The 23,182-nt window shown below is 36.8% G+C and overlaps 3 long non-coding RNA genes across 3 annotated transcripts in view; all 3 read right to left on the minus strand.

The window, feature by feature from the left end:
* The window catches only part of LOC102250128, a 211,792-nt gene that overhangs the window by 50,993 nt on the left and 137,617 nt on the right, over nt 1–23,182 (minus strand). The gene's annotated exons all lie outside the window — the stretch shown is intronic.
* Nucleotides 3,398–11,461, minus strand: LOC106726991. The gene is made up of 3 exons (XR_001363147.1): nt 11,434–11,461; nt 9,473–9,825; nt 3,398–3,480 (listed from the first exon to the last, which is right to left on the minus strand). It is a non-coding gene; the product is annotated as an uncharacterized LOC106726991 (long non-coding RNA).
* Nucleotides 11,468–19,616, minus strand: LOC106726989. Its single transcript, XR_001363143.1, has 3 exons — nt 19,444–19,616; nt 12,160–12,322; nt 11,468–11,497 (listed from the first exon to the last, which is right to left on the minus strand). It is a non-coding gene; the product is annotated as an uncharacterized LOC106726989 (long non-coding RNA).

The following is a 23,182-nucleotide window of genomic DNA, read 5'->3' on the forward strand; positions in this document are numbered from 1 at the left end:
AATACTCTAGCCCTGTTTAGAATTATTCCCCTTTCTAAAAAATGACAAAATTTTTTAAGGTATAGTAAATAAATAATTTGTAAGCTTGGAAAATCTTTAAACTGTATTGTACATTTTATTAAAAATAGCATTTATTTTTGCTTTGTTGACTCCATAGCTGCAAGAAGACTATAGCTAGTGAAGCCAATTATTTTTCCCATTATATTTGTATACAATTTTGTGTCCTAAATTTAAATGTTAAAGAGAAAAATTCAGGGGATGGTATGAAACAGGACATAATATGTCAAAGCATTCACCCACTTATAATGGATATATACTAGTACATATAAATCACACTACAGTGTTTATTGCCAGATGGAATTTCAGGTGCCTACATCATCATAGCTGTTATTAAATTATCTTTTGTGATGATGCCTCAGGTAGTCAGGACTGTTATGCAACAGGGAGTTAAGGAAACATCGTCAGTTTTAAAAGCTATTAAAATGTCTTGCAGGTGTGCTTGAGAGCAGCACAGAACAAATTCACTTGCACACTATGAGGATTCGAGACCATGCAGTCCATCCGCAAGGGGCAATTAACACACACAGTGTGAGGGAAGGAACAGCCAGAAGTGCAAACTAAACAGAACTCGCATCGCACTCCTATCTCCCAGTCACATTGCAAAGCACAGATGTTTATTCCACAAAATAAATGATATTGGTAGTTTGGGGCAATGATATAATCCTATAGAGTCTTTCTTTCTAAATAGCTACTTTCTACTGATCTTTCAAGATTATGTTTTCCTTTTTTCTCTATGATGTGAGCCTATTAAAATATGAAGAATTTTACTCACCTACTTGTTGCAGCCAGCATAAGCCTCACTTTGCTGCATCTGGACTAGAATTTCTTCCTGCAGTCACTTCTTTTAAAGGCTATGGGGAAATGTTAATAAAAACCTTCCTAGGGTCAATTTTCCTCAAAATATGATATGTTTATAGGGGGCTAGCTCTTATTCTTGCTACAAATTAAAATTCATTTTATTAGCTCCAACATCAATGGTTCAAAGAAAAGCTGCCACCCCCCCCCCACCTTCTAGAGGTACCTGAGTCTGTTTTTATAAAAAAAAGTTAATATCTTATTCTTTCCCCAGATTCCAGTTCTAGAGGTACCTGAGTCTGTTTTTATAAAAAAAGTTAATATCTTATTCTTTCCCCAGATTCCAGAATATTTCATGTCATTTCAGAAATAAGAACAGCATAGAGAATAGCTTTGGCTGCCATACCAACCTGTCATTTAAGAAAGCTACATTAATCAATAACACCTGAACAGTTCAATTACTGAATAAGAAAGGCAAAGAAATGGAAAAAAGATTAATAGGTCTTCCTCAAAATTAGACCCCTAAAATCAAAGAGGAGCTTCAACCTATGATGATTTGAAAAGACTATTACTGCTTGAGTTAATATATAATTATTAAACCTTTTTATTTATTTTTTTCCACACACAGCAGCCAATTTCACTGACAATTTTCCTGCTCAGAGAATTTTTCACCTTTGATTAATGACACTTAATACAAATTCTAGCTAGTCACAATGAAGGGAAAAAGAGTCACTTGAACCAATGGTGAAGTGTCTTATAGAGCTAGACTAGGAAAGGTTAATGGCATCATTACTCAGGTCTTTGAATGCACATAGCCCTCTCTCAGAGTATGTTAGCCATGTTGGATAATGCATTAACCCCTTCCACACTCTCGTTCCACCAAGAACTGTTATTTTTTTTAAAAAAAGACAATATTTATAAATACACCCATTTTTCCCTTAAAGGATTTTGGATATTACAATGCCACATAAAAAAAGAGTTGAATAATTACATCCTAAAGAATGATAATACAGTAAAGAGAAAAAAATTGCTTTAGAAACCTGGGTTTCTAAATCCTGGGTCCACAAGACAACTGAAAAGCAATTACCTAGGGAATAAGTTAAACTATTCTAACCCAGCCAGCCAGAAATGCCTCCTGAGAATACTTATACTTCATACAAAGGAATGCACAACTTCTTTACAGTGTCACAAGATTCATGGATGCTTTTTCTAAATCACCCTTGATACTGACCAATTATACTGCATTATAGTGCTACTCAGAAAAAAATAAATCTCTATTGCAGTGCAGAGAACTGGTTTATTCATTAATCAAAATTCATTAAGCCCCTACTATGTGACAGTCATTGTTCTAGGTACTTGGGATATTTCAATACACAAAATAGACCCACCAACAATGCCCTTGTGAAATTTACATTCAAATGGGGGAAAGTAGATACTTTTAAAAATCCATAATAAATAGGGAAAACTATAGTGTTAGAAAGGTCTAAGTGTGAAGGGATATAATAGAACTAGGTAAGGGTAGTTAAGAGTTGACAAGGTAGACTAATAGGACAAGTAGGTTGCTATTTTAATGGACTGGTTAAGGTTTTCATTGCAGTGGCTAACATTAGCCTTTTAGTGCTCATGATCATTTTGATTAGTTAGGAAACACTTCGTTGTTTGCCTACTCACCTAGCCTCTAGGCATGTCATGGTCTATTAGCCATTGATCTTTGTGGATCAAAGTCATTCTAGCCTCATAGCTCAGTAGAGTAATCACATCCATCTTGCCTCTGATAGTTAAGTATGATGTGAGACTGCTCTCTAGCAAAGAAGAGGACTGCTTGGCCAGGATGATTCAAGGGCATTAAGAGAGTCAAGGCTTTCAAACAAACCCCTCATGCCTGCCCTACCAGGTTGTAAGTCCGGCTCCCTGTTCTTCCAGATCATGACTTTAGCATAACTCCCTGCTAGAAGTGCACTCAGCCTCTTTTGTGCCTCTGCCATCCCTGTAACAATGTGGGCACCTGACTTACAATGTATTTCTCCCACTGGATGCAGCAGATAAGGATTTCTTTAATACTTTTATGGAAGCCTCCTGGATTTTATAGCTGACCTAAGTCTAATTATCCTTCTTCAAGTTTTCTAGGTAGGTCAGTTAAAAAGCCAGCTCACTCTACATTGTTTATAATTGTCATGGCCTCTTTATTGTTTAGGTGCTAGCACGATTGCAAAAACAAGTACTTTGTCCCTGCCACCCTACACCTTATCCAAGTCCACCACAGTGATAGTCTAAGACAGCAAGTTTCAACCTTTCCTAAGGGAAAAGAGGTACTAACTAAATAGTTAGGTATTACATTTTAAAAATTCTTGCAGTACACCAGTGTGCCCCTTGCAACACACCAATTAAAATTTGTTGATGTAAGGAACTATGATAGTGCAGTACATAAAAGATTTTCCACAACTTACCATCAGCAATTGTGTCCTTGTAACCTGATGGCCAAGAGATCCAATGCCAGAATCATGTCCTAAGAGTCTGATTTCTGGAGCAAAGTCTGGTGCAATTGTTAAGGGCTTCCCTAAAAATCAGATCCTAAGATAAGAACTTAAAATCCAGAAGCTTATTTGGGAGAAATCCCAGTAAGAGCTGTGAGTGTGTGGGATATAAGAGACAGAAGGGTGAGAATTGAATTCAATAAAGGTGTATGAATGAGTGAGGCATTGTTGTAGACAACTTGGATCAATCCTACTGTGGATCCTCTGAATCATATAATAGGATCACCCCACAGAAGACTGAGTATCTAGGGCATTCTTCAACAAATTCTATCCAATCATGAAATACCCCTGGAATAGTTAGCTTATCTACACACACAAAAATAATCTTGTCTATTGTGGTGGAATACGTTTCAGGGAGCCATAGAATTCCCTCGGGTGGAGAGGAAGAGAGATGCAGGCACTTGTGATACTAAGTTGTCAGCATGCATGCAGACAATCTATTACACCAACAGGCATATTTAAATGGGCTAATGGATTGTGTATGGCTCAGGGTAATGATAACATCTGTGGCATTGCTGGTGTTCTAAATTTAAACATGTACTCTGGATTTATCAAAATTTAGTATTTTATAATACCTTTATTATTCTCCAGGACAACATAAGGACTTTAGAACATCTTAATCAATTCTTTCATGTGAAAATGGGTAGAAAAATGAAAGATGAAGAAAATGTCTTGAACAAAGACTAAATGTGTCAGGTAGTAGAATTATTAGTGCTTTGCAAGGCATCAGAAGTAGGGAATAAAGAAGAATAAAGCATGACAGATAATTTGATAACAAAGGAAGAAAGCATGATACTTTAAAATCTTTTGAGCCCTAATAATGGCAAATAACAACACTATTTATAAATATAGCAAAGTCAGTTTGGGGAGATAAAAATGATGAGTAATAATTTGAAACTGTGAACTTTATAATATATCCAATGTTCAATGAATTAAAAAATGAAGATCTGCAGTTGGGATGAGATGTTGGTGATATTTTGTGGCAGACATACACATATATATAGAATTGAGAATAGATCACTTTAAGGGAGACATGTCAAGAGGAAAAAGAACACAACCTAAAGATGGCCTAGTGTATGCGAATGCAACCCTGCCCAGTTCTCCTTTACTAGCTGGAACATCTATCTGCCTATTTTTGTGATTGTTGGACAAAACTTTGGGTACAAAACTCTAGCCCTTTGCCTCAAAGAGAAAACACATTGGTGCAATTTGTGCTTGTGCTTTAGAGTGTTTCATGGGATCAGACTGAATTAGTTTCCAACTGAAGTCATATTCTTGCTTACTCTTCGCCCTGTCCTACTTAGCTGAATTCTCCTAAGAGCACTTCCAATAAATCACTTGACCAATAACTCCCATCTCAGACTTTTCTTCTAAGAAACATGGCCCAAGACAGATGCCACATGTGGGGGAACTGTAGTCAATAAAAAAGTAGATTAAAAATTATCATAGAGATAGGGCTATATCCTGAAAATGGTGAGAGAGAGAATCTTAATTGAGGGGAGAATAGTCATTGGTATCAATGGTGATTGTAAAAGATAAAAAAGTTAATTAATATCAAATGTGAAATAGGTTTCTGTAGGTTTGGTTATGGTAGAATTAAACTTTTCATGATTTCTGGATACAGAGAACAAATTGATGTTTGCCAGATGGGAGGATGGTGAGCGGGCTGGGTGAAAAAGGTGCAGGGTTGACAAGTACAGATTGGTAGTTGTGGACTAGTCATTGGAATGTAAAGTACAGCATAGGGAATACAGTCAATAATACTGTAATAACTATGTATGGTGCCAGGTGGGTACTAGACTTATGGAGGGGATATTTTAGTAAGTTATATCAATGTCTAATCATTATACTAGTACTGAACACCTGAAACTAATATAACATTGAATGTCAACTGTAATTTTAAAAGTTTTTAAATTAAACTTAATTAGAAATTCCAATGGTATTTGTAACCTTCAAAGGAACAATTTCAGGAGGATAGTATAGACACTTTTTCTCAAAGAATTTTGATGTAGAAGTATGAAAGGTTTGAGGTGATTGCTTGAGGTGGTGGCAGGATCCAAGTCCCTTTGTTTAAATCCAATTTTTAAAACAGAAAAAAAGTAAAATGAAAAACATGAACAAAAATACACAACTGCTTTGTCTGGAGGGTGAGTAGAACATCCCCTTACCATTTATTCCTGCTTCCCTACCATTGCACTGTCTCCTCCTCTGCTGTAGACCCATGGGAATTCCCACAGTGCTGTAAGGAGCATGGACTAACATCTACTAATTTAGACAGAGTTGGAGATAAGATTAAAAATATAAAGAAGGGTGAGAAAATCTTGAGGGGATTTATTTGGGACAATTACAACGTGATCTGAGCCTCACCTAGTTTGGATGTTCTCAGAGGTAAACTGTTCGGTTAAAGGCCCAGGGGATGCCTATAATTCTTCCTCAATTACCTCATCAAGTTGGGATGTGGGGCTTACTTTAAACTGGCCTTTATGAAAATGGAATCTGGGACCCTAGGTAGAATTGGTGAACCCAATCTTCTAAAATGAAAGCAAATGAACAAGGTCAACTATGCCTTTCAGTTAACATCTCGGATGGTAGTCAGCTACTATAGAAGTTCTTTCTTATTTTTCTTTTCTCATAACCTATCTACAACCACTCAGCCAAAACAAAAGGACTGATATGATTAAAATTCAGAGCAGAAAGGCCTAACAGTTCATGCAGAGTATGATTTTCCTCTTTCTTACAGAAAAAGATTTATTTTTGAGAATGATGAAAACATTGTTGGCTATATTTTATCTTTTATACAACAGATGTTATCTTCTGAGGATTCAGAGGAAGGAATTACCCCTGTTCACCTCTTTACCACATCATCATTAGCCACTTCAAGACTGTCCTGGGTAATGCAGAAAAGGGTCAAGGGTAGAGACTTCTGAATTTGTCACTAATTAATTCACTCTCCCAGCTGAACACATTTCTCCTGCCTCTAGGACAGAGTGTCAGACTCAAGGGATCAGTGCAGCCATGACTCCCCCTTTCTGACCCAGGCTCTCTGGGACTTACAAGAGACGCAGGAGGGTGCAATAAAGGTGAGACAAGCAATCTTCATTCTCTACCCAAAGCAAAACTGCAGACCTCAGACAAGGCTAGAAATGCCTGAAACACAACTGACGGCAATGGCTGATCAGTAGGAAAACAACACTAACGTGAGTAAGCATAAATTGACAAAAAAAGGCTTTATTATTAGATCCCACAGGTTCTCCCAAGGCTGTTTGCAGTGGTTTGACTAGGGATGCACTGAGGACACCAAGGGCCTCATTTAACCACTGTCAGAACCTCTTCCAATCTCATTGCTCCATAAGAGAGTTAAAACTGTTTTCAGGAAGCTAAAGAGCAGAAAATGTTAGATGATTTGTTATTAAAACAATAGCTCGAGCCCGGCCAGCATGGCTCAGTGGTTGAGCATCAACCTATGAACCAGGAGGTCACGGTTTATTTCCCGATCAGGGCACATGTGCAGGTTGCGAGTGTGGGGCGTGCAGGAGGCAGCCGATCAATAATCCTCTCATCATTGATGTTTCTCTCTCTCTCTCTCCCTTCCTCTCTGAGATCAATAAAAATATATATATTTTAAAAAGCTAGATATTTCAAGAAAAGACTATCAGGTCAGATTACTTTTGCATTAGTTTTCTGTTCCTACATAACAAATTGCCACAAATTTAATACAACATAAATTTATTATCTAACAGATTCTGTGGGTCAGGAGTCTGGCACATTTTGCTGGATCTTTTAAGGCTTAAAGCAAGATGCTGATTGCCAATGTTTTCATCTGGAGAATAACTTATGGAAGATCTGCTACCTCAGGTTGATGACAGATTTTGTTTCTGACTGAGTTCCCTACTTTCTCATTAGATGTAAGCCAGGAACCACCCTGAGCAACTAGAGGACAGTTTCAGCTCCTTGCCCTGTGGCCTCCTCTCTTGGCTATTCACAACTTCACTATTTGCTTCCTTAACACCAGGAGAAAAATGACTCTGACTACTATGAAAGTGACTCTTAAAATATCACTTAAGTTAGGTATAACCAGAATAATCCCCCTTTTGATGAACTCAAACTCAATTGATTAGGGATCTTAATTACATTGGCAACATCTCTTCAATCTGTGCCATAAAATGTAACTTAACCATGGGGAGTGGTATTTCATTTATACAAAAATGATATTTTCATTATACACCAAAAGGAAAGGAATTCAGGGAATGTACACCAGGGGCTTAAAAAGTTGGGGCCCATGTCCTGCCCATCACATCTGTAAATAACTAGGCTACTACCATTTAAGAAATAACAATAGTATGCCTACACCTGTTATCTACAGTTATGACTTAATAGTGTGCTGTATAAATATCTAAGTTCTGTAAGTTTGGAGATTTGGAAAAACAATATCATCACTTCTCCTTCTTATAGCTTCCCTAACCAATGTGAGAAGAAAGACACAAGAACTAAGTAGGGATCAAAATATAGTAAAATTATTAATGGTGAAGCTAGTAGGAGAACATAGCATGTTCTTCTATCCCCTTTCTTGATTTATACTTTGGTATTTCTAACCTATCACAGGGACAATATTTGAAAGATGGTCAACCTACTAAAGCAAGGCTCTGTTTGTCTCTTATCTACATGGAGGAAACTCACTGAGAGATAATAAGACAAGAAAGAGTTGTGCCTGGCTCTGTCCTGTTTGAACTTCAGTGCAATAGTTTCACATTTCAGTTAACAAGGCCCATTAGTCAGCATGGGCTAGGTTATGATGCAGTAACAAGCAATAACTAAATCGGAGTGACCAACACACCAACATGTATTTCTTGTTCATGTTTCAAGTCTAAAACTGGTAAACAGGGATTCTTTTTATCACAGTTACTCAGGGGCCCAGGCTAATATAGGCCTCCTCTCAACCTGTGCCTCTTTAATCATGCAGCAGGAAGAGAAGGAAGTGGTGAATCTCACACTGGCTTTTAATATTTACAGGGCAAAGTAACACATTGCCTCTGCTCAATTTTTATTTTTTATTTTATTATTATTTTAATATATTTTTATTGATTTCGGAGAGAAAGAGAGAGGGGGAGAGAGAGAGAAACATCAATGATGAGAGATAATCATTGATTAACTGCCTACTGCACACCCCACAATGGGGACCAAGCCCACAACCCAGGCATGTCTGACCAAGAACAGAACCGTGATCTCCTGGTTCATAGGTCAATGCTCAACCACTGTGCCACACCAGCTGGGCTTTATTATTATTTTTTTAATCCTCACCTGAGGATGTTTTTATTGATTTTTAGAACAAGAGGAAGGGAGAAAGAGAAACACCAGTGTGAGAAAGAAACATCCATCAGTTGCTTCCTATACACTCCCTAACTGGGGATTGAACCCACAACATAGGCATGTGCCCTGACTGGGAGTTGAGCCCATAACCCTTTGGTGTACAGGACGATGCTCCAATGAGTTGAGCCACCTGGTGAGGGCTGCTCAATTTTTATTGACCAAAGCAGTTACATGGCTACAGAAAAAGGCAGGAAATGCAATCCTACCATTTGCCCTGAAGTGGGGAGAAGCAAAAATATTTGGTGGACAGCATTAACAACTACCACACATGGCTGAGTGAATGTCATACCTCTCCATAAAGGATGCAGGAATCAAGGAAGGCCCCAAAGGTATTTACTCCAATACTGTTCCCTCCAAGAGAGTAGAGTAGTAATCTCTCTCTCTTGTTTAAAAAAATATTTTTTATTGATTTCAGAGAGGAAGGGAGAGGGTGAGAGAGATAGGAACATCAATGATGAGAATCATTGATTGGCTGCCTCCTGCATGCCCTCTACTAGGGATAGAGCCTGCAACCGGGGCATGTGTCCTTGACCAGAATTGAACCTGGGACCCTTCAGTCTGCAGGCTGATGCTCTATCCACTGAGCCAAACCAGCTAGGGCAAGAGTATGTAATCTCTAATAACAATGGGGAAAGATATATTGAGAGTTTCCTCTTGAAAGTAAGTATAGGCAACAGAAAACATTTGTGGTACAGCACTGCAGTGCCAAGCCTCACCTTTAGGGAGATTGCTTCAGTGAGTAGGTAACACACAACTCTTCCAAGGCTGCTCTGAAGGCAGCTGAGCTCCAAATACTAAGAGAGAGGCTGTGCCTGCCACATTTTAAGAGGGCACCTTCAAATTCAGGCTGCATGTCTGGAGTTGCTGTGCCGAACAGGATCTGTGAGCTGGCTCTGTGCTGGGTGAGAAGTGTGACGCCTGGTGCCAGAACGCGAGTGCACATCAAAATCCTGGCACGGCACTCTTCAGAAACGGACAGAAGACCAACTGTAACATGCTGCTCATTCTTCTCACGTCATAAATGGAAAGGCATTAATCGCTGGGAGGCTGCCCAGAAATTAGAGTTCATCTATTGGTTACGGGGTGTCAAAAGGCAAATGTGGAGTGTTTTAAATTTGTTTAGTTTTCCTGTGATGTAAAATACAGGTTTCAAATGCTGGCGTTATCATCAAAACAGGCTCCTGGCCCTGCCAAAGCTAACATAAAGAGAGAGCCCAGAACTCCACACAGGTTTCTCATTTATAGCATAATTTCTTCCAAAGACAACTGTTTTAAAATGTAGATTAGCCCTTAATGTCTGGATTTTCCAAACTGAAACTTTGAAACAATGAGGTCCCATTTTCCAACACCGAAAAACCACTTGACAAAGGAGCCGTCAGTGAGTGCCCGAGCAGCCGTGGCCTGCAACTGTCCACACAGCAGTGAGCGCCATGCTCTGCCCTTGCACAGTCCTCTGATTGCTAAGTAACTACTGTGCTCTCAAGCTATGAACTATAATCATCTGAGAGAAGAAGGGAACTCAGGATCTATTTTTCTTCTTTGATAAAGTACTAAAACGTGTATGTATCATAACCACCTAAGTGAAATAATTCAGCCAAAGCAGTAACTCCTTAAAAGCGATCATCATGCACTCATCAGACTAGATTTGAGGGCGTAAATATGAATACATGCAAACCAGTTACTTCACATTCATTCCCCAAATGGAAGTATATCTTTTTATTTATTTGTTTGTTTGTTTTAGATTTTTTAAATTGAATTTAATGGAGTGAAAATGGTTAATAGTCATATAGGTTTCAGGTGTACAATTCTATAATACATCATCTGTATATTGTATTGTGTGTTCACCACCCTAAGACAAGTTTCCTTTCATCACCATTTATAACCCCATACTCTCTTCTCCCTTTCCCTACCCCTCTGGTAAACACCATACTGTTGTCTATGTCTATGAGGTTTTTTTCTTAATCTTCTTGATGTATCATATCTAAAAACCTTTGCTTAAAAAAGAAAAGAAGCAATAGTTTAAAGGTCTACAAACTGGTGACTTTTGTGTGTGTGTGCTTGTGTGTGTGTGCGTGTGTTCCCACACAATTTCATTACAAATTAAATCTGAATGACTTCCTAAAGAACATAAACTCACAATTTTCCACAATCCTCACTAGTCCTTATCATCTTAAAGTCTGATTTACTTATTTTTGCTACCTACTCTACTAATGGTAGATATTTGTATGTGTTCTATTTTTAAGAAATTTAAAACGTAAGAGAAATAAATATAAACATGCCCCAGAACTGTGGCTACTTTTAAGATGAAGATGACCTCTCATATGCAAAAATGCAAATGACAAGCTCTTAGATTCTTATTTGGGCCATTCCACAGCATAAAATTTCATCCATGAAATACAATAACACTATTTTGAAGTTTAGCACAATAAATATGAAGAATCTTAACCCAGCCCTGACCGGTTTGGCTCAGGGGATAGAGCGTTGGCCTGCGGACTGAAGGGTCCCAGGTTCAATTCCAGGCAAGGGCATGTACCTTGGTTGAGGGCACATCCCCAGTGGGGGTTGTGCAGGAGGCAGCTGATCAATGTTTCTCTCTCATCGATGTTTCTAACTCTCTATCCCTCTCCCTTCCTCTCTGTAAAAAATCAATAATAAAAAAAAAATCTTAACCCAGTACCTGGCCCATAGTAGGCATTCAATAAATGTCAGCAATGATGATGATGATGATGATGATACTTAAGCTGCAAAGTTAGTTTTGAGCAAAAATACATAATTAATGTTTAGGCTTTAGTGTCTGCAGACCTGGGTTCAAATCCCAGTTTCACCATTTACCAATTTGTGAAGAGATTTCATTGGTATGAGGAGAAACAAGAGCACTGAGTAGGTGCAGAGATATAACTAAATGGCCTAGCAAAGGAACCCCCAAAGACTTCACTTTCTTGAACTGTGTTTGCAGATCAGGCTTCTAGAGATAAATAATTTTCACCAGGCACAGAACATAATAAAAAAGCTTCAAACTGGTTGATCACTACCAAAGTAATTTCTGAAAAACACCTTCTTTCCCTCAGCACTATGTACTTGTGGGATAATTTTTTAATAGAGCATTTCAATACAATAACTAATGAAATGGACATATTAAATAAAATAATCATTTGCCATAAAATCATCATTATTCCCTATGCTTGAGAATTTATTCCTGCCCTTCATTTCTTTTCCAAATGTTTGTTTTACTCTTTTTAAAAGTGATTATCATTGGATTATATTTAAGCCTTTAGAGAATAGATGCTGCTGTCACATACCTTTCTTTATGCACAGCCTCTAGTGAATTCAATTTTTGGACTCTATTTGGCTTTCTAATCCAGTGAGAAGTAACTTATTTTAAATAAAAGGAGGAAGAACTTACCCTTAAACTCAGAGGTTAATCTCCATTGAAGCCATCTTTGGCATATTTAATTAGTGTGGGAAATTTTGCTAGGATAACTTTTGCAGGGGTTTCACAGAATGCTCCTCAGAAAGACCTCTTGGATCCCGTGAAATCTCCAGTCTTTTTGCCCAAAATAACATCTCTAAGCAAAGGGTAATGTTAATATAGAAATACACACATTTGAGGGGAAGATTTGTTTTTAGGATAGGACCACTTTTAACTCCAAATTAAATAGGTTCCAAGTAATAATTTCATCTTACTGTTTATTTGACAAATTTTTACTGAGCATTTACCATGAGCAACATAGGGAATATGAAGAATTTACATATTAACAACATTATATCTACAGGTAGAAAGAAATTAACATTATTGAGGGTCAACTATATAAGATTTTAATTGATGTAATTAGAAGTTATGCAAGGATATGGAGATGGTATAAGCAGTTACTTAAATATGAAAATCTAGAGAAGGAATGTAGACTAAGCTCCTCAGAAAAAACTAGCGGGTACTAGAGAGGTGAGGTTGAAAGCACGTAAAGTCTTTAATGCTAGGGTGAAGATTTTATCAATTTGGTAGAGGTGCGATGTATAAAAGTTTGATAACTACATGTCTTAGGAAGATCAATCTGTCAGAGATGCATATGAACAACTGGAGTAAAAAAAAAATTGGGGAATGGATGGTGTGTCCTATTAGAAGACTAATAGCTGTAAATAATCTAACCATAAAAGTTTAAGGCTTTCAGTAAGATACTAATTTTAAGTTGCAAAGTTGCTGCAATATTTGGAGAAATTGTCTACTGTGAAAGAGAAAGGACTTAAATTTTCTAGCTGCCAGATAAAGAAAGTAGAAAATTTTGGCCCATGGAGTGGGCCAAATGAGATTTGTACTTCTCTCCAAATGTTCTGTAGAAAGATGAAAGTTAGAAAGATAAAAACCACACTCATAATTGACTAATTTCTAAAGTCTGAAACTAATATTTTCAGATTCTTTAGGATATAGGTAGGTAGGTCGAATGATAGATAGATAGATGATAGATAGACAGATAGATACACAGTTTTATTCCTAAAGGCAATTCATCACAGGTATCTGGCATAATAGCCAACTAAGAAAATTAAGCAGCAGAATTTAAGATTATCCACATAAGCACTATAGATAATTACTTTCAAATACCTTCACATAAAGAGTAAGTTCTCAAATATAACAAAGCTTAAACACTAAAATAATTACTTTATTTTAATAAAGTTGTTTAAGTAAAGCTTATGAAAATAAAAATTTAGATATTTTTATCTATGAAAAATTTGGTTGGAATCATCTCTTTTTTATTTATTAATTTTTTAGAGAGAGAGAGAAAGCAAGAGAGAGAAACATCAGTTTGTTGTTCCAATTATCTATATATTCACTAGAGGCCTGGTGCATGAATTCGTGCAAGGGTGGGGTCCCTCAGCCTGGCTGGCAATTGTGGCCTATCAGAGCCATCTCGCTCAGTCCCAATCAGGGGCCGGCCAGCCGGGGGGAGGGGCCGTGGGTGGTTGGTGGGCCAGGGGGAGGGGGTTGGCCGGATGCAGGAGGTTGGCTATGGGAGCACACTGACCACCAGGGGGCAGCTCCTGCATTGAGTGTCTTCCCCCTGGTGGTCAGTGTGTGTCATAGCGCCTGGTCGACCTGTCATTCGGTCGCTTAGGCTTTTATATATAGAGATTGGTTGATTCTTGTATGTGCCCTGACCAGGGATTTAACTCACAACTTTGGTGTACTGGGATAACACTCTAACCAACTGAGCTACCTGGCCAGCCCTAATCTTAACCCTAATCCTACAAAACATTTTATTTAAGAGTAAGAGAATTGAAAATCATTCTCAAGCATACAAAGTACTAGAACAACACAAATCAAAATTGAACTGTTATCAAAAATAATAAAAAAACACACAAAACAATACATAAAACAGTAAACCATTCAGAAGAAATAAAGTTATAATGATTTGTTTTATTCACTAACACAAAGTGGTTCTTAGAGCTTGTTCCTTATTTGATTTCTCTTTGGTCATAAACAGTAGATATGAACAGACTGACAAATACACTTTAGTAAATTCCAAAGAGTTTACAGGTATTAGCTGGAGAATTTTTAAACTTTGAAGTAATATTTATAACAGGAATTAAAAAATATAGTTTGGATTCACTCAATTGAACTTAAATTTATTTCCAAATATTCAACAAAACTGATGAAAATGTTCTAAAGCCATTTAATATCTCCAATGTGAATAAATATAAAAAGCTTTACTAAACACATTTACATTAAGTACTATAACAAATAAAACATGATTCTGACATATGCAATTCTTAATACTATCTATGCATATATCAGATATATAAGTACTATATTTTAAAGTTTATAATCTACCAGTTCTCTCTTCTAAATTTCTCAGCCAACTTTAACTCAGAACTTGGTGACTCAGAAGAAAGTCATTGGTGAGAGGGCAAAGTATCCCAGAAAACTCTTAGCTTGTGACAAGGAGGTGTCCTCAGGCCTGGAAAGAACACACAGTCATTAGACTGTGTCTTCAATGCCACAAGCAAGGTTGTTTTTCCTCAAAAGGATTGGGAATGACATGAAAAGAGTGGCCATGCGGGATAGCAGATAGAGCTGAATCTAAGGCACTTCCCTGAAGAGAATTGTTTCCAACAAAATATATTTACTTCATTTAATTGAAGGATGGGCAGCACCATGGAAAGAGGGTCATACTGCCCAGCCAGTGTACTCAGTGGTTGAGCATCAGCCCATGAACCAGGAGGTCATGATGCAATTCCCAGTCAGTACTGGGTTATAGGCTCAATTCCCAGTGGGTGGTGTGCAGGAGGCAGCTGATCAATGATTCTCATTGATGCGTCTATCTCTCTCTGCTTTTCCCCTCCTCTCTCTGAAATAAATAAAAACATATTTTTAAAAAGAAAGAGGGCCATGTTAGAAAGTGAGAAAACTGAATTCTGGTCCTATCTTAGTCACAAATTCTTGGACTAAACACATTGAACTTGTCCGTGTGCCAGTTTTCTCATTGTAATGGGTTATGTTATATAATGAAATCACATTGGAAAGTTAAATGAATTATAGAAGAAGCCTGTATTAAACAAGAATAAATTTCAATAACATGCTTCATTGTCTAAAATGTCATTACCAGACAGAGTAACACTAAAAGAGACACGTCAATGAAAAAAAATTATGTGAGAGGATGGGAGTAAAGAGGAATGGCAGGAGACACATTTCACAGACAACTGACCTCATTTAGAGAGTGTGGAAGGATGGAGATTAGTTCTCAGTACAACCATTTTGACCATCAGCCACCTGACACTATTGGACAGAATGTTACGGTTTTCTTTCTCAAGGTTATTAAGGTGATTCTATCAATTAATCAACCATCTTTGATTTAGATCTTTATGTAGATATAACTTATTTATTAAAAGATTTCTTTCTCAAACCATTTGGAATAACATCCCTCAAGGAGAAACATATAATTGGAACATTTCAAATTAAATTATGACTTAAAAATATTTTACCTTGATACTTTTAAGTCTCTTTTCAGACACTGTTAGTCTTCAACTTTGGAGAAAATTCAAAGTCAGGCATCTTTATCATTTAAATGGAGGGTGCCCAATGTATTAATTGATTAGGAAGAAGATGAGAAGCTATTAAAAATGCAACTTTGAAAGAGACAAAAATAGATTCACCCAAGTATATACAATACATTTTCCCACAGATTATTCATAATGCCATATTAAGCAAGAAGGTGTTTTCATTGTTATAATTGCATAGGAATACAAAGAATAATTTCACCAGTTTTTACATCAGAATTGTCACAATTCTAGTCATGAGAGGAATTCTAAGCCATGGTTTCTGTAAATGATACAATTTTTTGTTGGTGTTGCCTGTTTGTTTTGCAATGATATTGGCTATGCGCCTGGTATCTTTTATAAGAACATGATTCTAAGTAATATTTGAATAATTTAGTTTCATTATGTGGTTTTTACAGGAATAACAATAATATTCATTTAAATGAGCATTTAATACTATATGGAGTCTCTATTTCTTTCCCTAACCCTTGACCATCAAAGAAGACATCACTGTAAAATGTGAGACATTACGACATTTACTAGATGCTTCTTTTCTCTTTAAGGTTAACTCATGTTTTTCAATTCAGCATTTGCTAGGTTCTTCGATTCCAAGATTAATTTTTTGTTGTACTCATGTAATATTGCATATTCATTTGCAAAACAAAGACACATGGGCATAAAACTTCTGCAATATTGTCTGTCTAGGGATAGCTCTGAGAATTACAATATGCTCAGCTCTCAATTTTTTGAAACAACTTAGAGATGCAATCTTTAGTTGAATTTCAAGATGGATTCTAATTTTTACATAAATCCTTCTGGCGAGGAAATTCTGGGTACCTTAAGGAACTGAAATAAAAAGTATAAGGCATGGATTCTTGAAATCCCCCCTCCATCTAAATGAAAATGAGCATAGGAAAACATACTGTGATAATCCAAAACATTCATTATGAAAATCATGTAAGATTTGAAACTCTTTCCGCAATCTGCATTTGATTACAAACTTCTCTTGGGACTATGCCTAGGTATTCTTGGGCTTGTGACCAGACTACATCGCTTAGCCTACCAACCATCATTGAACATGCTTTAATATCACTTAACTCCACAAAGCCTACACTGTGGAGAAGTCCACATTTGACATATCTTCTATATACCAGTTATTTTTCCCAAAAAAACTTTATATTAAACTTTGTAGCAATGTCAAATATGCTCACTGCCTATACTTTCTGTAACATTGCTGCTCTTTTTAGTTTTCTGAAAGCAATGCCCTTTCTTCCATCAGCATTCCATTGACACTAAATCTTTCCTTGCTCTGTGTACAACCACAGGTATCTGATGGATAAGCTTATCTTCAGTTACCTCACCTTATTCTGGCATCCTAAAACCCTGAATACTATCTATTTATCTATTTAAAAATATTTATTCAGTTCCTACCGGTATAAAAGTATATACTTGTACAAAAGAAAAATATAGACCCCCAAAGATTATGAGCTAGAGACAGAAGGCAAATTCATATACAGATATAAGTCAGAATATAAATGGTATAGTAAAATATAAATAGGGTACAATGAAACATCAGAGAAGAAAATGACCTTTAGATGGAAGCAATAGATATTTTAACAAAAATATCTAAAGTATTTCTTGAATTAATTGCCCCTGGAGGTACATCCTATATAATATAGGCTAATTTGCAAATTGTCCCCTCAACCAGGAATTTGACCAGGGGGTGGGGCCGGCCGGTCAACCACCCGTGGCCCCTCCCCCAAGCCAGCCCAGCCTGATCAGGCCTGATCCGCAGGCTGGCCAACCCCACTCGTGCATGAATTCATACACCGGGCTTCTAGTTTAATATAGTACACTATGTAATTTTATTTTCACCTTGCTTGCACTCCATTTATAGCTTATAAGTTTCCTTTTGGATTTGAAGACTTTTCAGTTAGTTTATCTCTGGCTGCAAGTAAAAGGTAATCCTGACTTAATAGGTTTAAACAATAATAACGTCCATTTAATAAATTCAGGAAATACAGACATAGGTTAGTGTCAGGGTTGGTGAGATCACTAAGATCAGATACAAGACAAGGATGTCCCCTCTCACCATTCCTTTTCAACATCATACTGGAAGTTCAAGTGAATGCAGTAAGACAAGAAAGGAAAATAAATGGTATATAGATTGGATGGAAAGAAAGTCATAAAATTGTCTTTGTAGACAAATGACATGATCATCTATGTAGAAAATCTGAAAGAATAAAAATTAAAAAAAAACCTTCAGGAACTTATAAGGGGTTATAACAAGACTATAGGATACAAGGTTAATATACTAAATTCAATCATTTTCCTATAAATTGGCATTGAAAAAGTGGAATTTGGAATTAAAAATGCAATACCATTTTCATAAGCACCCCAAATACGAAATATTATGTATAAATTTAACAAAATATGTACAAGATGTACATAAGGAAAAACACAAAACTCAGATGAACAAATTAAAGAAAAACTAAATACATCAAAGACTAGTCCAGGCATAAGAAGATTCAATATTGTCAAGATGTGAAGACTTTCCAAATTGATCTATACATCCAATGTAATCCCAATCAAAATCCCAGCAAGTTATTTTGTGGATATCAACAAAATGATACAAAAATTTTCTGGAAAGGCAAAACCCAGAAAAGCAACATATTATTGAAAGAGAAGAACAAATTTGGAGGACAGACCCTATCTGACTTCAAGATTTACTTTGCCCTGGCCAGTGTGGCTCAGTTCACTGAAGTGTTATCCCCATACCCTGAAAGGTTGCAGGTTCAATTCCCTGTCAGGGGACATAGTTGGTTGCAGTTCGATCCCTGGTTAGTGTGCATACAGAAAGCAGCCAATCAATGTTTCTCTCTCACATCAGATGTTTCTCTCTTTCCCTTCCTTCCTCTCTAAAATCAATAAATATATTGTCAGGCAAGGATTAAAAAAGATTTACTATAATACTATAATAATCAAGACAATATGATATTGGTGAAAAAATAGACAAATAGATCAGTGAAATAGAATAGAGAGCCCAGAAATAGACCCACATAAAATATTCAACTGATCTTTGACAAAGTAGCAAAGAGATACAGTGGAGAAAAAAATAGTCTTTTCAACAAATGATGCTGAAAAAATAATAATTACAATAATATAAACATAGACTTTGTACCCCTCACAAAAATTAACTCAAAATTGATCACAGACCTGAATGTAAAACACAAACTATCAAACTCCTAGTAAACAACATAAGAGAATATTCAGATGAGACTTGAGTTTGGTGATAACTTTTTACACATAACATCAAAGGCACAATCCGTGAAAGAAAGAATTGATAATATGAACTTTATAAAAATTTAAAACAACTGCTCTAAGAAAGATGGTCTCAAAAGAATGACAAGAGAAGACACAGAGTAGGAGAAAAATATTTGCAAATGATACGTCTGATAAGAAACTGTTATCCAAAATATACAAAGAACTTTCAAGACTAAACAATAAGAAAATAAGCAATCTGATTAAAAAATAAACCAAAGACCTTAAAATTTACCTCACCAAAGATATACAAATGACAAATAAACATAAAAAGATGTTCCACATTATATGTTGTTAGGAAAATGGAAAATAAAACAATAATGAGAAATTCACAACTCACCTATTAGAATTATCAAAATCCAAAGAACTGACAGTACAGAATCCAAAATAAAGCCAGTGAGAATGTGCAACTACACAAGGTCTCATTCATTGCTGGTGGGAATGCAAAATGGTACAGCCCCATTGGAAGACAGCTTGTTGGTTTCTTACAAAACTAAACATAATCTTAACATATGATCTAGCAATCACACTCCTTGGTATTTACCCAATGGAGTTGAAAATTTATGTCCACACAAAAACCTGCAAAAGAATATTAATAGCAGTTTTATTCATAATTGCTGAAATTTAGAAGCAAGCAAGAAGTCCTTCAGTAAGTGAATGGATAAGCAGTGGTATATTTAGATAATGGAATATTATTCAGCACTAAAAAGAAGTGGCTGCCATGCCATGAAAAGTCATGGAGAAACCTTTAATGAATATTACTTCCTGAATGAATTTCATTATATGGCCATCTGGAAAAGGTAACACTATGGAGACAGTAAAAAAACCAGTGATTGCTAGGGTTATTGAGTTGAGAGAGATGAATAGACAAAATACAGTGTTCTTAGAAGAGTGAAAATACTCTGTATGAAACCATAAAAGATGGATGCCTGTCATTATGTACTTGTCCAAACCCATACAGTGTACAACACCAAGAGTGAACCTGAATATAAACTATGGATATTGGGTGCTTATGATGTATCAATGTAGGTTTATCAATTGTAAGAGATGTACCACTCTGGTGGGGGATGTTGATATTTGGAGGAGGCTATGCATGTGTAGGGGCCCAAGTATGTGGGAAATCTCTACATCTTCTGCTGAATATGATTGTTAATCTAAAACTGGTCTAAAAATAAGGTCATTTTTAAAAAATCATTCATAGATTTTTATTAGTATCCAATTTTTGCAAAAATGCTATGGAATGGGTTATTTTGTATGTCTTTTTACGTATAATTAAAACCCTTCAAGAGATTTCCACTGCATTTAGAATAAACTCATACTCATTAATTTTGCCTAAAATGAAATGTTGGCCATTTTTAACCTCTTCTATCTCATTTCATAACACTACCTGCCAGCCATACTAGCTTCTTTTTCTGATCTGTACTACTTCATATCTTTTGTTGTTGTTTTGTTTTGTTTTTCACTTGGCTTTCTAGTTTGAAAATCTCTGGCCCAAGCATCACATAGCCAGCTTCTAGAAAAAATTCAGTGCTAATATCATCTCAGTCTTTACATATCACATCACCCTATGTCTCCAGCACACTGTCACCTTTAAAAATTCTATTGCTAATTTTCCTGTGTATTTTTTAAATCTTTTTTTGTTCCATTCCTCTAAATCAGGGATGGGGAATGTCTGGCCCATGGGCCATATAAGGCTCTCAAAATCATTTGGTCTGGACCTGCCAAGGCATTAGGGGTGAGTTAAATAAATGTTTGTCCAAATATAGCAGGCTAATTTTTAAGTTGATAATTTTATATGGCCCAAGAATGATGTTATAATTATCCAAATGGCCCTTGGCATAAAAAGGTTCCCCACCCCTGCTGTAGAACATAAAGTCCATGAAAGCAGGGATCTGGCTTACCTTACTTACTGCTAAATAAATAAGCACCTAAAGCAGTAATTAGCAGAGTAGACACTCAACCAACTTTTACTTTAGTGTTTTCTCTAAAAATCTGTTTAGATGAGGATGGTAAGTGTGAAATTACAGTTATTGTGTAGGGAGACAGAAGATATGAATTTTCTTCTAAGATTTTTATAATCAATATTGTAGTATTTCCCAACTCTTCCCTTACTACCTATCTCCGTCGAAAGAGTAGGACACATTTTAAAGCAAGCATATCTTTAAAAATAAGACTGGAACACAGATTTGGTTTCACTAGTATTTTTGCCCTTGACATTTGGGAAAGATCTCATCTACAAAATAGAAAAGAAAGAATCCTTATAAACTTTACATATGCTGCATTTTCCATCTCCATGCATTTCTACTCTCCCACAAAACATGAAATTTAAAATCATGGAGAAATTATAGGAGGTATAGGTAACTAGTTAAAGCATATGATCTGCATAATTTTCTACTATTCTATATTCTACTCTGTCATAATTCATCAGACCATGAATAAGTCTACGTATTATTCATAAATATTGTCTAAAATATCCAAAGTTTTAGTCAGAATTCCCAAGAAAGCAGAAGCTGAAACAAAATTTCATATGCTACTATTGTATTAGATAGTGCAAACCCAGGGAAGCAGGAGTGAGAGAGAGAATTACACAGGGAAGAAGAGATGAACTAATAACTGGGTGTTTTACTGAGATTATATCATGTGCATTGGTTGTTGAATCCTGGAAGATCATACATGTTCACTCTTGAAATGAAAAGTCTCTCTAGGTCAGGGAAAGGGGAAGAATTAATTTATTAGTTCCATTCTCCTTTGGTCAAAGATTTGTTCTGCAGAGTGGAAATTTCTGGCCCCAAATCCTCTGTTCCTTCTTTCCTCCCATCTATATTTCTGGATTGCGCTTACATAAATACCTATCAGCTCTACTGGGATCTTATGCCTCAATATCAACAAGAAAGCCCCAGGGCAGGAGGAGAAATTCTCAATGTGATCTCAAGTGATGTCTGTAATCTGCCAGAGTCCAAGCAGAACTGATTGCCTTCAGCAGGGACTGACACAGGACAAGGGACCATAAAGTGGACACAGAAAAGGACTACAGATATGAGTGTCTGGTACAACTACCTCTCCAGTCTTCAAGCCAGACCAACAATCTCAGTGTAAATTGAGGAAAAGTCCTATCAGTGATATTTAAAACAATGGAATAGAGAAATCTACCTCTAGGGGAAAATGATCTCTACTTACTGACTGCCAGCTCTTGACAAGCCCTGTGCTGAGTGAGCCTTTACACACTGCATATGTTCACGCTGGGGCAGGAGACAGCACACTCTGGCTCCAGAGGACTGGCTCTACTACTAAGGGCTAAGCACAGCTGTCAAAGCTTCTAGAAATCAGAAGAGCTATGGACTTTGGGGGGCAGAGACAAGAATGAAAAAAAAAGGTAGAACAGTAAAGCAGAAAGAAAGTGGGAAGAAAGAATAAGTAGTTTCAGTAAATGTAGAGGCTCTTCCTAATAAGGAGCTATTCAGAGACATTTGTGATGCTGATATTCAAGCTTTGACCTTAAAATGAGGACCTAGACAAAAGAGGAAAGTGATAATCATCTAAGACACTGGGACAAATCAAATCAGCTATTGGATTCCAATAAGAAAACTCAAAGAAATCTTAACCAAAATAATTTTGAAACTTGATTAAATTAAAATCAAATACTGTTACAGAAGAGCAAAGAAATACCAAACAGGCTTCCTAGAGAAAGGGAGGGACCCCGTTTATTAACTCTAGTGGACTCCGGGAATAATTTCCAAATCACAGTGAAGTAACATGCAGAGGCTTCACTTTTTATAATCTTCTAGGGTCTTTGTCTTACAGATATGGCTCCGCCCCCTTGTGGGCTTACAAGAAGGCCCCCAGGTGTTCGATAATGACCTCCCTGCTCCCAGGGCAGTGACACGCCTTGCAAGACCAGTTTCTGGGAAGGAGGCAATGACCTTAATTATAGGTCATCCAGAATGCACACTGAGCCCTGACTGGTTTGGCTCAGTGGATGGAGCATCGGCCTGCAGACTTGGGGATCCCAGGTTCGATTCTGGTCAAGGGCATGTGCCTTGGTTGCAGGCAAATACCCAGTGGGGAGTGTGCAGGAGGCA

The sequence above is a fragment of the Myotis brandtii genome, unplaced genomic scaffold, assembly GCF_000412655.1.
Source record: "Myotis brandtii unplaced genomic scaffold, ASM41265v1 scaffold344, whole genome shotgun sequence".
Taxonomy (NCBI): Eukaryota; Metazoa; Chordata; class Mammalia; order Chiroptera; family Vespertilionidae; genus Myotis; species Myotis brandtii.